Consider the following 15,780-nt stretch of genomic DNA (forward strand, 5'->3'; position numbering starts at 1 on the left):
TGGCCCAGTTAGAAGTGTAGGATGAGCTTATCAGGGAGGCTGTACTTGAACACAGACACTAAGAGACCAGGAACTCCAAACTCCAAAAATGTCTACATGGCTACAAGTGAGCTAGCTCAGAGCAGCTGGCTTTAAGAATAGCAGCAAGTGAAAGCCTGCCGCTGTGTCTGATCTGAGTTCTGCCCAGCTCCAGCTGACCCTGTGAGTGTTTGTTGTTGACTCTAATAGATGTTAGACTACATCTCATCTAGTACCAGCTCTTCTAAATCTCCTCTTGATCTTTCCAGACTTCTGTGTGAATATGTGGATTCCAATTTGATTTACTCCATTTTTTTCCTTCAGCTGAATTTTCAGTTCATTTCAGGAAACAAATGCCTGTGGCTTTACTGGTTCTTATCATAATCAGTAACATAATTAACATTATATTTTGAAAACATTGGCTATAAAATGTAGGAAAGGCTGCTTGTACAAATTTTAGAATAGTAAAGGACATGTTCCAATGAAAAATTTGGTCCAGAATGTTTTGGGGGTTTAGATGGATTCCGAAAACAATATTCTTTAAGGATTCTCATTTCTGATGGGTGCAAATTTCCTGATCAGCGTGGTCACTGCATTTATGTATAAGGTGAGATTAAGAGTTATAATAACTTCTATGGGAAGTTTCAATGTGTGATATTGCAATTGCTGTTTGTAAAAAGCCATCTGGCTATGAGGCTGATGATGGGACTTCAGCATCTCCCGTATGAAGAAAGACTGAGATCCCTGAGGCTGTTTAGTCTTGAGAAGAGAAGATTGAGAGGGGATCTCATCAATGTGTATAAAAATCTGAGGGGTGGGTGTCAAATGGAGGGGGCCAATCTCTAATAAGGGGGCCATCACTAGTAAGGCAAGAAACAACAGGTTCAAGCTTCAACACAGAAGATTTCACCTCAACATGAGGAGAAACTTCTTTACAGTGAAGGTGATGGAGCACTGGAACAGGTTGCCCAGAGAGGTTGTGGAGTCTCCTTTTCTGGAGACTTTCAAAACCCACTTGGATGTGTTCCTTTGCAGACTACCTAAGGGGATCCTGCTTTGACAGAGGGGTTGGACTCAACCTCTTGAGGTCCCGTCCAACCTCTAATGTACTGTGCTACTTGAAGATCTGCATACAGTTGTGTGATCCTATTCCTTACACACACTTAGATGGGATAACTTATATATATTCCTTGTATTTATTATTGATTATTCTTTCTAAGAATCGTAAGTGTTCTCCATTCACAATTTACTTTTCCCTTAGAGAACTTTTAGTGTAGCTTTAGGATACTAAAATTACTAAGCTGTATCATTGTTCAAGCTCTTTTTTTTTTCTTGTGTGATATGCTGATATCTAATTACCACTGCTACTCTGATATGCTTCAGCCTGTAGGCTTTGCTTTTTTATATATAGCAGGTGAAAACACCTACATTGCATAAAAACGTGCTCACTTTCTCCTACATTTAAACAATCATGTCAGCAAAGCAGAAGTTAGTGACTAGAAAAAATATTTAAGGATGAATCCTGCCCTGCTGAAATTATATTGACATTATTTTCACTGTCTTATACCTCATTCTTCTGAAAAAAAAGAAAACTATACATAGATTTAGCCTATTGCTGTCCTTTCTACAACAAAGCAAGAACAGTGTTTAAGAGGTTTCCAAGCTGCTAGTCGAGACTTATTATAATACTGAAAAGAAACACAGAAAGTGTAATGACAAAACGACCCAAACCAAAACACAAACACACAAACAAAAAACCACTAAATGAGTCTTAGTTTCCTAAAACATTGGGGACTAAATGGGTGTAAGAATCTTATCAAAGGCAGTAATATATTTTATTAACTCCAGCAATTTTATCCTGATTTGTACAGTGACTGGAGAACACTCTGTCTTACAAGAGGTTCTAATATTGTTTTAGTGAATAAACTCTCAAAAGATACTCATGTTATGGAAATGCCTAAATGTCTGTTTAAGATAGAAGACTGATTACGCAGGGATAGTTTGCATGCAACATAGTTTCACCTTGAGGCCTTCATGACCTGAGCTAGCAAACTAGAAAAGGAGAAGTGAAGGCACTTCACTCTTTCTGTTAGCAGCCAGACCTTGGAAATGTCAAGAGCTTTCATGTAGGAAACATGGAAGCTAGCACAGAACTGAACTGCAAACTGAATTCTGCAATATTAATGCCAGTGGGTTAAGCTTTGTAATGATAACAAAGCCTTGGGTTGGCTCACATGTCAGTCCTGGCCATGTGAATGAAATTGCCTGGAGACAAAGAATCTCAAGGATAAAAGTGGGGAATTGTCTGAGGCAGGGCCACTGCAAGGAAATAATTATCAGTCCTGGAAGTAAAAGGCCTTGCCAAAGATTTAAATTATACTGTATTGGAATATGGAAAGAATTCTTTCTGGAACAAATTTACTTTCCAAATTTAGTTCAGGCCAATGGCATCCTTGCCTGTATTAGGAATAGTGTGACCAGCAGGAGCAGGGAGGTCAGTCTGCCCCTGTACTCAGCACTGGTTAGGCTACACTGTACTGTGTCCAGTTCTGGGCCCTTCAATTTAAGAAGGATATTGAGACACTTGAACATGTCCAGAGAAGGGCAATGAGGCTGGTGAGAGGTCTCGAGCACATGCCCTATGAGGAGAGGCTGAGGGTGCTGGGGTTGTTTAGCCTGGAGAAGAGGATGCTCAGGAGAGACCTTATTGTTCTCTACAACTACCTGAAAGGAGGTTGTAGCCATGTGGGGTTTGGTTTGTTCTCCCATGGAACATGTGACAGAACAAGAGCACATAGCCTCAAGCTGTGCCAGGGGAAGTTTAAGCTCAAGGTGAGGAGAGAGTTCTTCACAGAAGGAGTAATTGGCCATTGGAATGGGCTGCCCAGGGAGGTGGTGGAATCACTGTCCCTGGAGGTGTTCAAAAAAGGATTGGCTGTGGCACTTGAAGCCGCGGTTCAGTTAGTCATGAGGTGTTGGGTGATAGGTTGGACTTGATGATCTCTGAGGCCTTTTCAGACCTTATTCATTCTATGATTCTATTATCTTTCCTTAAAGCACATTATGCATTCTAAAATGCTATTGGAAACCTGAATTTTCCACCAGGTGTACAGATACAAAAATGCTAATTTTGCAGGCTTACTTGCCTTGAGCTGGACATGTAGTATGGAATGGACTGCCCGGGGAGGTGGTGGAGTCGCCGTCACTGGAGGTGTTCAGGAGGAGACTTGACAGAGTGCTTGGTTACATGGGTTAGTTGATTAGGCGGTGTTGGGTGATAGGTTGGACGCAATGATCTTGAAGGTCTCTTCCAACCTGGTCTGGTCTGGTCTGGTCTGGTCTGGTCTGGTCTATTCTATTCTATTCTATTCTATTCTATTCTATTCTATTCTATTCTAGCAACCAAGCAGCATCTGTGTTGTGAAACACAGCTTGTCACATATGACTATTAGTAAGTATTTAAAGTGCTTTCCAGCTCCATTTCACTTAAAGCTATTCAAAGTCTTTTATTACTGGCAAGAATTATTAATGAATTAAGGTAAATGTATATGAAAAAGCACTGTCTATAATATTTGTAGTCTACAAACTAGGAAATATTTAAGACTACAGAATGTGCTTTACAGGATGCAAGAAATGCAGAAGTGGTAGAAGAGATTATTTGTCTCTCATTGTCTCACCCCCTCATACACAGACTGTGCCTGACCTAATCCCTGATTGTGCCATCACTGGTATATAACAACAGAATATTATTTTTTAATTAGAAGCCAGAAATGTAACAAAATGAAACAACATTAAAATGCCTAACTTACAGTCTCTGCCACTATCTAGATTTTTGTTGTTCTCCTCAGGAGAAGAAAACAACATTCACTGTAATTTAGCTTTAGAAAATGCTTGGATTCAAACTCAGCTAATTTCTGATATGATACTCCATGTCTGCAAAATATTATCTAAAATACATCCCCTATATGTAGAATTAAATTAAGACTTTTAAAGTTACAATTTCTAGTACATGAAGTGGCAAGTTTTATCTTTTTTTTCCTAGGGACAATTTTCATTTGGCCATAAACAGTATGTTAAAGTACTTCAGTCTGAATGTGCAACCTGAGAGGGTTGTTCCATTCTCCAGAGAATGTAAGAGAATTGTAAGAGAATATTTAAGAACAAAAAAAGCAAACAAAAAACCCAGAAAAGATCTGGAAATATAGAAATATCTCTGTGTGCAATTCACTACTTCAGTGCTTTCACGTGCACCTTTTCAGTCACTCAGCATTCCTTTGATGAATTTCATGAAACTAACCAAGTAAAAAATAAGCTATATTAATATATTGGAGATAGGGTTTTAGTCTCTACATATTCATTCTTTGGGAACTAATTAGAATTGATTTTGCTGCTGTTGGTTTTTAATGCCATCGTACATTATGACTGTTTTTTCCTATGATTATTTCATAGTTCTGAATCAGGGATCTTGTAACTGGCACCCAGCATTTTTTGGGTTGTAAGCATTTTGATTTTCTGAGAGAGCTTAACTTGACTTACCCTACATGGAAAAAATTGGTATGGTGTAGGCGTAACTCAATTTGATCTAGTAAGCTATGTGGTGTCATGTCCTAACAATCCACTAAGCTGTAATCACTATTTGTATGCAAAGCATTGCAATTAGAGTAATTTTCTTTGCTGGTGATTCTGAACCTGAAAGAAAAACAAATTAGAATAGAAGTGCAAACTCTTTATACCCCAGTATATTATACATTATTTGCATATAAATCCTGACCTTTATAGCTTCAGAAAAAAAGAAGAGATTGTACTTCCTCCTGCACTGAGTTTGAATCTGCTTCTTTTGTTCCCCCCCTAAATATCTTTGTGATAGTTTTTTATTTCTGGCTACTTTGCCCACAGATTTATGTTCTTAGCATTTCTCAAGATTCTCAGATTTGTGAGGACTTGACAACGTATTTAAAACTGAGCAATCTAAGACTGTTGTCAATTTCTAAAAATAGTAAGCAAGCATGGCCACTTGTGAGCTAACAGGTACCTCAGATTGTGTAGCAACATCAACATTTGGCTTTTGCAGTAAGTGTGACTTTTTCTTGACTAAATTACAAACTTCACAGAAGTTTTATTATACGAATATAGAATATTCTGTATTAATAAGAAAGAGCTCTTTAAGGGACTCAGGATGAAACAGTTGACTCTGAATTACTGCACTGCCATAGGTGACGTTTTAAAACAATGATTTTTAAAACAATTATTCAGACTTTCTGTTTAGAATTAGTTCTGAAGAGCTTTGTTTGGTTTGGGGTTTTGCTTGTTTGTGTCAGTTTTTGAAAAATAAAGAAGACCCAGTAGCAAAGGCCAAGCACTCCTGCAGATGTGGTTGCCGAAGTAAAAAACTTACTTCAATAAACAAGATAAGACAAGAGGAATGTATTTCATCAAATGGTGACTCTTTTTATCTTCCTGTCTTGTACTGAAGAAAATAATTTCTAATTAAAAATCTTTCTGATTCAGTGAGTAGAGGCATTGAATGTTGAATACCATCAATCCATGAAGAAGTCTGATAAGGCAGGAAACACTTCTTCTGGCTTTATAGGGGTTACCTACCAGTGCGTATCCTGAACAAGGTAGGAAGAATCACATAATTACAGAAGTGTTTTGGTTGGAAAAGATCTCTGAGATCATCAAGTCCAACCATCAAAATGACACCACCATGGCAATTAAACCATGTCTCAAAATGCCACGTTCACACATTTTTTTAACACTTCCCTGGGCAGCCTGTTTCAATGCCTGACCCTCCTTTCAGTAAAGAAATTTTCCCTAATATCCAGTCTAAACCTCCCCTGCTGTAATCTGAGGCTATTTGCTCTCATTCTATCACTTGATATTGTAGAGAAGAGACCAACACCCACCTCACTACAACCTCCTTTCAGGTAGTTGTGGGGAGCGAGAAGGTCTCCCCTTAGCCTCCTTTTCTCCAGACTAAAACCCCAGTTCCTTCAGCTGCTCCTCATAAAGCCCATTTTCTATACCCTTCATGAGATTCATTGCCCTTCTCTGGACACGCTCCAGCAACTCAATGTCCTTGTAGTGAGGGAGCCCAAAACTGAGCACAGTATTCAAGATATTTATGCATCTTATTTGTCATATGTTTGAAATGGGAAAAGAATGATAGCTGCTGAACAGCAAGCAGCACTAGCCTCAGAGGAAAATCTCGCCTCTTGGAAGACCATGGTATAATGACAAGGAATGTGACATTTTTGTTACTGCCTTTCTTCAAGACACCAAGTATTGTTGAAACGCAATATAATGACACTATATGATATACAATACAAATCTTGTCTTACTATCAATTTTTGTTTAGTGTATTTTGCTTCAGAACTTCCTGAACTAGTAGCATGCAGTGAAAATTTGCTCTCTGCTCCTACAGACATGTAATCTCAACAAGTTTCATTTTTAAACTTGAGTCAGTTCTCACTTGCTCTGTGAAGATTGTAAGTAAAAACATATTCCCATTTAATGGCAGAGAAGCTCTGCCATTGACCACAGCTGGGACTGGCTTTCACCCTATGATTCTGTCATGTTTTTGACAATTACATACTATCCTCAATTCTTGAATTTTATGATTGCAAATAAAAAATAGCAATGCTTAAAAAGGAAAAAATGTGGGTTTCCCTCTGCATAACTTTAGTGATTGAACTGATTGAGCTTAACATTTCCTTCAAAGTTCCCACTTTGTCTGGCATTGCTAGAATTGAAATTGCAAATATATATCTCCAAAGGAACATATTTTTAGAAAGTTTTATGCGATAGAAAATGGGGTCTTAAGATGAAAAGTGCTTTTCATCTTAGCAGTAATTTTTATCTCACTTGTGTATGTAAGTAGTGTGCTGTGGAGGAAGCCAGACTGTTATTAGCTATAGGTACATATTTGCCAGCTTGGTTTTTTGTTTTTTCAAAAGAAGCTTTTAGGCCAAACACGTTGGAGATAAAGCAAGGACCAGAGGCAAGACACCCTTCTGTACTTAACCCCCTAAGAATGGATGGTGAGACCATTACCGAGGAAGTAATTAGATTTATAACACTGATTTATCAAAAGGATGGTTAATCATTAAAAGCTTCTATATGTTAGAACAGAAAGGCAGATCAGTATTTAAAGATATTAAAGATGCACAAGCAGTGAATGAACACAGTGACTCTGAAAGGTAGATTTACAACAACTAGGACATCCCAATGTTTGTGAGATGCAATAGGTTTTCTGAGACTGAAGGTTACAGATTATCTGCTCTTTGTACACATGCCTACGTATACTTCTGATTTTATATACAGCATGCCATTTTTTCGGGGCAGTTTTCATTTAAAAAGTTGTTTGTCGCAAGCTGTTGATGGAAAATGTCTTGTGGTTGCTAGTACAGCTTGGCCTGTTGCACAGCAGGGCTCAGACAAGAAGGCTGAATCTGAGGACTCCATTTAGAGTGCAGAAGTAGTAAAATCTCTAAGTTGATCATTCTCTGCCTTCAGAGGGATAGCAGCAATATCTATAGTACAGTTTCCTCTTCATTCATGGCATCAGCAGAGTTATATAAATGTATACCATGCATTGTGCTTGCCTCCTCTTCATGACAAAAACTAAATTGGGGTTTATCATCTAAGGCATGCCTCTGCTTCCTGATCATACATCTGGGTTTGGGCTCAAAGTATACTCTAGAATCTATTATGTAGTGTAAAAAGCTCAGGAATGACAATACAACTTACCTTTTAAAATTATAGAAATTCGGCTAACCTTTACTTTTGGGCACCCACATTTTTGAAAGGTAGGTTTATAGAGAATTCATGCAATTGACTGGCAATTTTAATGGAAGCAGATGATCTGCAGCACTTTTGACATTGGCACTTTACACAAGATGTCAAATAACATTAAAAATAGAGATTTACAACATTCAAGTTTGAACAATGCTTAGCTGCATTGTGAATGTTGTTATTTTGTACTGCATTCTAGTGTAGAAATATAGGAAATTCATAAATAGCAGTAAAAGCTTATGCAGGGATCTTGAGGATGTTAATGATTCCCTGACCACAGGTTTGGATGATCAGGGAGCTAGAGTAACAAATTTTGAAATCTTAATTTCTGGCCTCTGAGTTCAGAATACAGATGTACCATTCTGCTGAGCTTGATTCCCTGATTACATACAGATTGACTGGAGAGGTTGCCCTTAAAATAGGATCAGTTTCCCCAACAAGATGAAGGAAAATGTGGATGGCTATGGAACAAATGAATAGCTGAGTAGTGTGTGAAGCCTAGACAATTAGCCTGTGCTGACAGCTGTTTAAAATTAAAATAATTTTGCACAGAAAAGAGATACAGAAACTCTGATCCTGCATTGTGATTGGGAGCTGACGTGATTTTCATTTTGAAAAAGCCATTTTATAGTTATCTTGTTTAGGGACACATGGTGAAAGACTCACTTCAGTTTCTGACTGCCAGAATAGCCTAGTGGATCCTGGATGGGTAATTTGACCTTAAAATATGATTCAATAAATTGGTTCTATATTGTATTTCTTCTAAAACCAGGGATATTTGCACATGTCTATTTGCATGCAAACCTAAGCTGTGTGACTGTTTAGCAGCTGCTTTGGTACCAAAGGAGATAAAGTCATAGACTTTTGTTCCACAGACAGTGTAGATACTCTTCCCTTTACTCCACAGCTTTAACATCTCCCTTTTCAAATATATATCTACATTTACACAGACACACATACATGAAAATGATCAGGGGGCTGAAACACATCTCCTATGGGGAGAGCCTGGAGAAGAGAAGACTCTGGATCCAGAGACCTAGTAGCGGCCTTTTGGTACCTGAAGGGGGCCTAAAAGAAGGCTAGAAAGGGACTGTTTACAAGGCTTTTAGTGATAGGCTGAGGGGAAATGGTTTGAAATTACAGAAGAGTAGATTTAGGTTGCACCCAGGGCAGGCCATGGAAATATTCAAGGTCAGGCTTGACAGGGCTCTGGGCAACCTGATCCTGTGGAGAATGTCTCTGCTGATTGCAGCAGGGTTGGACTAGATGACCTCTGGAAGTCCCTTCCAACACAAACTACTGTATGATTGTATGATTTGATGTATACATTTATGTACATGCATATGTGTATATTTAAAAAAGCTTTACCACTCTCTCTTTAGATCTGTTCATCATATTAAAAATGTTATTTTGTAGTGAAAGAAAGCTTAAAATAAAGCAAGCCTTGTGTGTGTGGAGCACCTCTCCTATGAGGACAGACTGAAAGAGTTGGGGCTGTTCAGTCTGCAGAAGAGAAGGCTCCGAGATGACCTAATTGTGGCCTTCCAGTACCTGAAGGGGGCCTACAGGAAGGCTGGAGAAGGACTTCTCAGGATATCAGGTAGTGATAGGACTAGGGGAAATGGAATGAAGCTGGAGGTGGGGAGATTCAGGCTGGAGGTGAGGAGGAAGTTCTTTACCATGAGAGTCGTGAAGCCTTGGAATGGGTTGTCCAGGGAGGTGGTTGAGGCCCTGTCCCTGGAGGTGTTTAAGAGCAGGCTGGATGAGGCTCTGGCCAGCCTGAACTAGTGTGGGGTGTCCTGGCCCATGGCAGGGGGGTTGGAACTAGATGATCCTTGTGGTCCCTTCCAACCCTGATTGATACTATGATACTATGACTGAAAGTTTGTTTTTGTTAGCCAACTAGCTCAACTGGTCTGGAAAAAAAACACCAAAAACCCAAACCGAAACAAACTCTTTCAATACACCTTGCATCTCTTTATTTATTATGCTTGCTATGATTAAGGCATTGGAATATGCAAGGTATATTGTTATCAGTATATCATTATTTACTATATATTAAATCCATGATTGTTGAATGAGAGCTATGCACAAATGTATTCATAGTACACACCAAGAAATGCAATTTTATCATTCAGAATTGCTTGCTGGGATTTTAGATTAACCAATTGATCTATAGTTTTCCATTGACCAAATAAATGTTAACATCTACAGTTTTAGTAAGTGAAAACACATATATACTTTGGCACTTAATTAGTGAAGATTGAATCCTATTTGTCTTTTAAAAAAGGTCTATTTTTAAAGCTCCAAGGTCGAAAGGCAAGCTAACTTGGTTGTTCTGTTGCTTTCAGAGTACATTTGGAAGAAAATTTTACCTCTTTTTAATCATAGCGTTTAATACAATAGATTCTGTATATAAAAGTATCAGGCAGGTACTTATTAATTAACATCCCATATCTTCAAAATATTTATTCAGCAGCTATCCTGCTTTAGGCATTGTTTTACTTCTTATTGTCCATCTCTAGAGTCCCTCTGTTTGCAGTTAAAGTGAAATCATCAAATGCTTTGGGTTGGAAGGGACCTTATATGTTACCTAGCCAAGCATTTTATCACTTCCCATAGGCTTATATATGTACAGATAAGTCATATATAATACATATATACATAAACAAACAACAGTGATAAAAATGGGATTTTCATGTGCTTTATTTTTCATAACTCTGTGTGCTGTATTAGCCTAGGTATTGGAAAAGGTCCTCATAGTTATACGGGGGTGCTAAGAAATATTTTGTTCAAACTCCCAAGTTGATGGAGGGGGAAAAGCTGTTTTTTTTCTATATAGTTGAAAGCACCATTTCAGGCTCAACTTGCACAAGCTGAATATGACCAACTCCCCCTAACAACAGCCCAAATAAACCACGAATAAATAGAGGTATAAAAAGAGCTTTACCAAAATGAAACTAAGGAGCTCAGAACAACAAAGTAGTTAAGAAACATTGTTTTGTAGATAAGTAAATTGTGATAAAATAACTTACCCAAGAATTAAAAGCAAAATCATAGCTGAATCTCTCTTCTTGTTATGATGGATATATTATTTATCCAAAGACTTTGGCAGAATGTAATATTATTTACCATCAAAATTAATCAACACTGAAAAAAAAAACACCAAACCAAACACTGTTCTCAAATAATTGTAGTTTTAGGGAAGACAATGATTTAAGGCTTAGTTTGAAGTCATCTGGAGGTGCACTATTTGCCCTGTTTTGTTACACTGGCATATTTACTCTTTTAAAGAGCATTCAACTCTGAAACTGAAATAGGTGAAATTAATTCACAATCTGTACGCGTCAAGCTCTTCTGAAATATGACAAACTCTGTTACTTGGGTTAGTTTCCAGGGGAAACTCGGAAAGAATATGTTGGATACTTCAGATTCAGTGGAGACGTTCCCAGGGCTGTGCCTCTGCAGCAGAGCTACTGCTGGCACACATCCCTGCCCATGCCTGAGGCTATTGAGGAGGACCCAAGACAAGCACTTACCTTCCTCTCAGGTACGTTTTAAGAGCTGATAACTTACCATCTTTGCCCCTTTGTTAGCATATGGAAATTACTGCAGAAACAATAGTCTCATTGTCACCTCCCTGCAAAGACTAAAGCTTCTCTATTGGACAGCACAGGCTGCTAGAAGTGTCTCATGGCATGTGACAACATCCACATCCAGATCATGCTCTAAGCAACACCTAACAGCAGTGCCTTCTGCACTGGGTAGAAGTTACATGGGGCAGCAAAAAATGTTGAAAAGAATAAGGGAAGGTGTCCAAGAAAAACAATATATATTCCCTTTCTGCCTCCTTTAATGGGATAGAGTGTACTAATTGGGATGGAAAAAAGTGTAGATTTTCAGGAAAAAAATGGGAATGAGTCATAATAATAAACAATTTGAGCTTTCTTTTCTCTTGGTGACTGATCCTCTCATAGGCTTTCTCCCTTGCTACTGTCATTATTTTGTCACAAAGATTTGAATTTCGGTTTAGGGCTTAGTCCCAGATAGAGTGCAACGTACTGAAATACTTCTGCTGGCTTTATCATGCTTTGGAGCAAGCCCTTTTAATGGCATTTTCCGTATTTCCTTTAAAATATTTCTTCTCCTGGCATTCTAAATATATGTTCTTCATAAAAATCTCAAGGGTTACAAAGGCATTTCTGTTATGTTGCAATGGTTTCAGTGTATCACAAAGGCATTGTTAAGACTAGTCACTACATTTCTGAATCTGAAACAATTATTCTGTTCTTAAGGGGTTGCTCCAATACCATGAAAATCAGAATTGAAAAATTACTCTGATTTTAATCTTGCTAAACCAAACTTCTCCCACTCAAGTCCTTAGAATTTATGGTCAGCTAAACACGAAGACTATTGAGAATTTGGCTTGATAAGAACCAAGTCAGACCTTTAGGATTTCAGTTACTTACTAATAAATTCCTCCAAGAAAATTATTCAGTTTACTAATATTTTGTGATTGAAACATATTTTATAATATTTGGGGTGTGGGGGTTTTTAACTTTTATTAATCATTATAAACCATGCCAAGATTTGAACTGCACATATGCACTGATATACAATCAAGTGTAATTCTAAATATTTAGTGTCAACTCTAGAATTTGTAAATGGGCTATACATGGTTTGAAAACCTGAGGACATGCTGTCTGTTGAGGAGGTATCTGCATGCTTGCATCATGTGAAAAGATAGGTGCATTTTATCAAATTCATTCAGCCATGGGATTGTTATTCGGAATTTCTATTGCAGTGAAAGTGAGCAGACTCTTCTCCTTATCCCAAAATTAACTGTCACTCATCTCACACCTGTCGGAGACTGACATAATGTTAACTGGCAGCTTGCTAATGTCTCAGATGGCTGCCATGCTTTTGAACTCTGTGGTGGATTTCTCACTCATTGAGCTGTCCCTCCTGGGTACCAGGTGTGTTCATAACATCCTGTGTAAAAATACAAAGAGTACTCTGAACTCTACATTATGCGCGAGTATATAGCCCAAGTGTTTTGACAATGTGTAGCTGCATAAAGCTTAGTTTGTTTGTCTTGCCTAATGGCTATATAAGCAATCAGAGGGGGAAAGAGGACTTCCGTTCTGAGCGCTGCTTAATGGGATCCTTGGAAGGCTGTTCATATGTTTCACATGGAAGAAGGAATAGAGTTACATGCTGACCTTGGACAAAAGGCAAGGTTTTCCCTGACTGTGAGCCAACCATTAGGGACACATCTCGAGGCAGAGATGAGGATGAAAGTTAAGAGAAAGAATGAAGGAAAAATATTCAGACGGCCTTGTGTGGCAAAATAGCTCAGCTGTCTAACACCTATTAATATAACTAGCTCTAGTTTGAGCATCCTTTGTTTGTGACATTGTTTTGTTTGCTGAACTGCCAGGAGGTGAGGTGGGTGCTGAAGGAACTCACAGTTTTGAGAGGCTGTTTTAAGCTATCAGTGGCTGATTGCATCATAAAACAAAGTAACTGTGTAGGTTTTGCTGCTCACAGCTTCACATAATATTTACATGAATTAACAATGAGTATCTTCAGATATTTTGCAAAGTTGAGGAAGAAAGAAAATCTTCTAACTGTATGTGTATTTGGGATTGGAATGCAGACTTTGCATGTGCTTATTATTTTGGTACCAAAATAGATGTGGCTCCAAAAGGGTCTTATTTTCAAATTTTGTATTTATGTTTCTTTGGTTGGCTATTCTGAGATTTCTAGGGCTGATTCCATGATAACAGTTAAAGCAAACCTAACTCCCATAACTCATTTATTACATTTCACTGAAGACTACATGGCTGTACACACTGCTGTGGGGAGGCAGTGCGAAGCTGGTCAGGAACAAAACCCTGGTAAGACAACTGTTAGCTGAGGTATACCCACTGCATAACCAAAATGTATCCACCCTGTGACAAAGAAAGTAATATCACAGGATCACAGGGTGTTAGGGGTTGGAAGAGATCAAGTCCAATCCCCCCTGCCAGAGAAAGACCATAGAATCTAAAACAGGTAGCACAGGAACACATCCAGATGGGTCTTGAAACTCTCCACTGAAGGAGATTCCACAACCTCTCTGGGCAGCCTTTTCCAGCGCTCTGTGACCCTCACAGTGAAGAAGTTCCTCCTCATGTTGAGATGCAACATCCTGTGTTGTAGTTTATATCCATTACCCCTAGTCCTATCACAGGCTGCAACAGAGAAGAGCCTGTTCCCCCTGTCTTGACACCCAGCCCTCAGATATTTATGAACATTTATTAAATCCCCTCTGAGTCTTGTCTTCTCCAGACTAAAAAGCCTCAGGTCTTTCAGCCTCCCCTCAGAGGGCACTTGTATATACATAAACAGTGTATCTATTACTTGTGTGTCACACTAGTCTTTAAAAAAAATACCACTTCTGACTCTACTGTACATAAATAATTTTATTCCATCCCAGTCACAGATGTCCTCATGGAGATAACAATGATTTCTTTGCATATTATGAAGAAATGTCAAGAAAAATAAATTATATGTTGTTTTCTGATCATGATAAATATATTTCCAGAAAAAAGTTGGGCTATGATACAGAATGAGTAGGAAGAAATGCAAGTGAAATTTACCGAATACCTATGTAAATTAGAATTAATGTACTGAACAGATTCATTTTAACAAGAGTGGGCTGATTTGAGAAACTGGTTATGTTTTGAATATTAATTTTTGAGGACAGAGAAATAATCTAGCAGCATTCAGAGACTGTTTTTTTGTACACATAATACCATTTAAACTCATGATTGTTACAGGAAGAGGTTCCCATACATTGCCTGCACTCAAATGTCTGTCTAGGCATGTAACACTTCTATTTTTTTTTACTGAAAGATTTGTTCTACGTTTGTATTTACTGTGGGGTTAAGGGAAAGCTGCTTTAAGCTTCCTCTGTCCAAGTCCAGTCAATGGTGAGATCTTCATTAACTTATGAGAGTAATACCTGTTTTTAAGTAATTCACTTAAGTGAGGCATATTGAAAGCATTCCCCAATCAATTTCAGGAATAGTTTGTCAAACCTCAAAGACAAGAATGGGAAATTTCAAGAAAGGAAGCCTGAAAATCATTGCTCTTAATACAGGAAGTCTTTCATTATTAAACAATGCCATGACTATACTTGAGTCATCTTAATGGTATCACATCCTGTTATCTTCCATTAGTGCCAAGCCGACTGCTTGAAAATCTGACTGGGGGCAGTACGGATGAAACATTGGAAGTCTTCAGGATATGGTCATGAGAAAAATAAAAGCTGTCTTGTGAGGGTTCTAAAATATTTTTGTTGTGCCCTGTTCTTCCAAGAAATGTACAAATTGCTTGAGAATGATTACAAAGAATGATCCGTATCGAGCTTTGAAAGCAGTAATATGGTTGCAAAAGCGGCAAAAGATAAAGGACATTTGTAAAGACAACACAAAGCCCCGAGCAGGACAAAGGTATCAAGAGTTTGCAAGGAAGGTAAGGACTGTACAGGACAGGCACCACTAGCTGGTTCTAGATTTTCCTAAGAAATTCTGGATTACATAAAATCAGTGAAAAAGCCTCCCTGGATTTGAAAGACTTTCCTGTTCTGCTCATTTGCTTGCTTTAATGGGCATCCACACATGTACTGGGCAATGTTCATGTTGTTGTTTTTAAATGCGTTCTTCTAATCCTTTTGCCTCTTCATCAGATGAGAAGAAAACCACATATTCAGGTTTTTCAATGCCAAGGCACCTTTGTTCCTGAGAAAGCATTAAGACAGTATACTTTACTGATAAGCTGCATCCACAGGTTTTCCTAAGAGCTGTCTGTATAGACCTACTGTAGAGAAGCTGCCAAACTCCAGCTGGATTACTGGAAGTGATAATAAACTAGATGGCTAGTTAGTGTAATTTTGCTATTAGATTACAAATGCTATTAACA

Source organism: Melanerpes formicivorus, unplaced genomic scaffold, assembly GCF_026170545.1.
Source record: "Melanerpes formicivorus ecotype bairdi unplaced genomic scaffold, bMelFor1.0.p_v2 SCAF_6, whole genome shotgun sequence".
Lineage (NCBI taxonomy): Eukaryota > Metazoa > Chordata > Aves > Piciformes > Picidae > Melanerpes > Melanerpes formicivorus.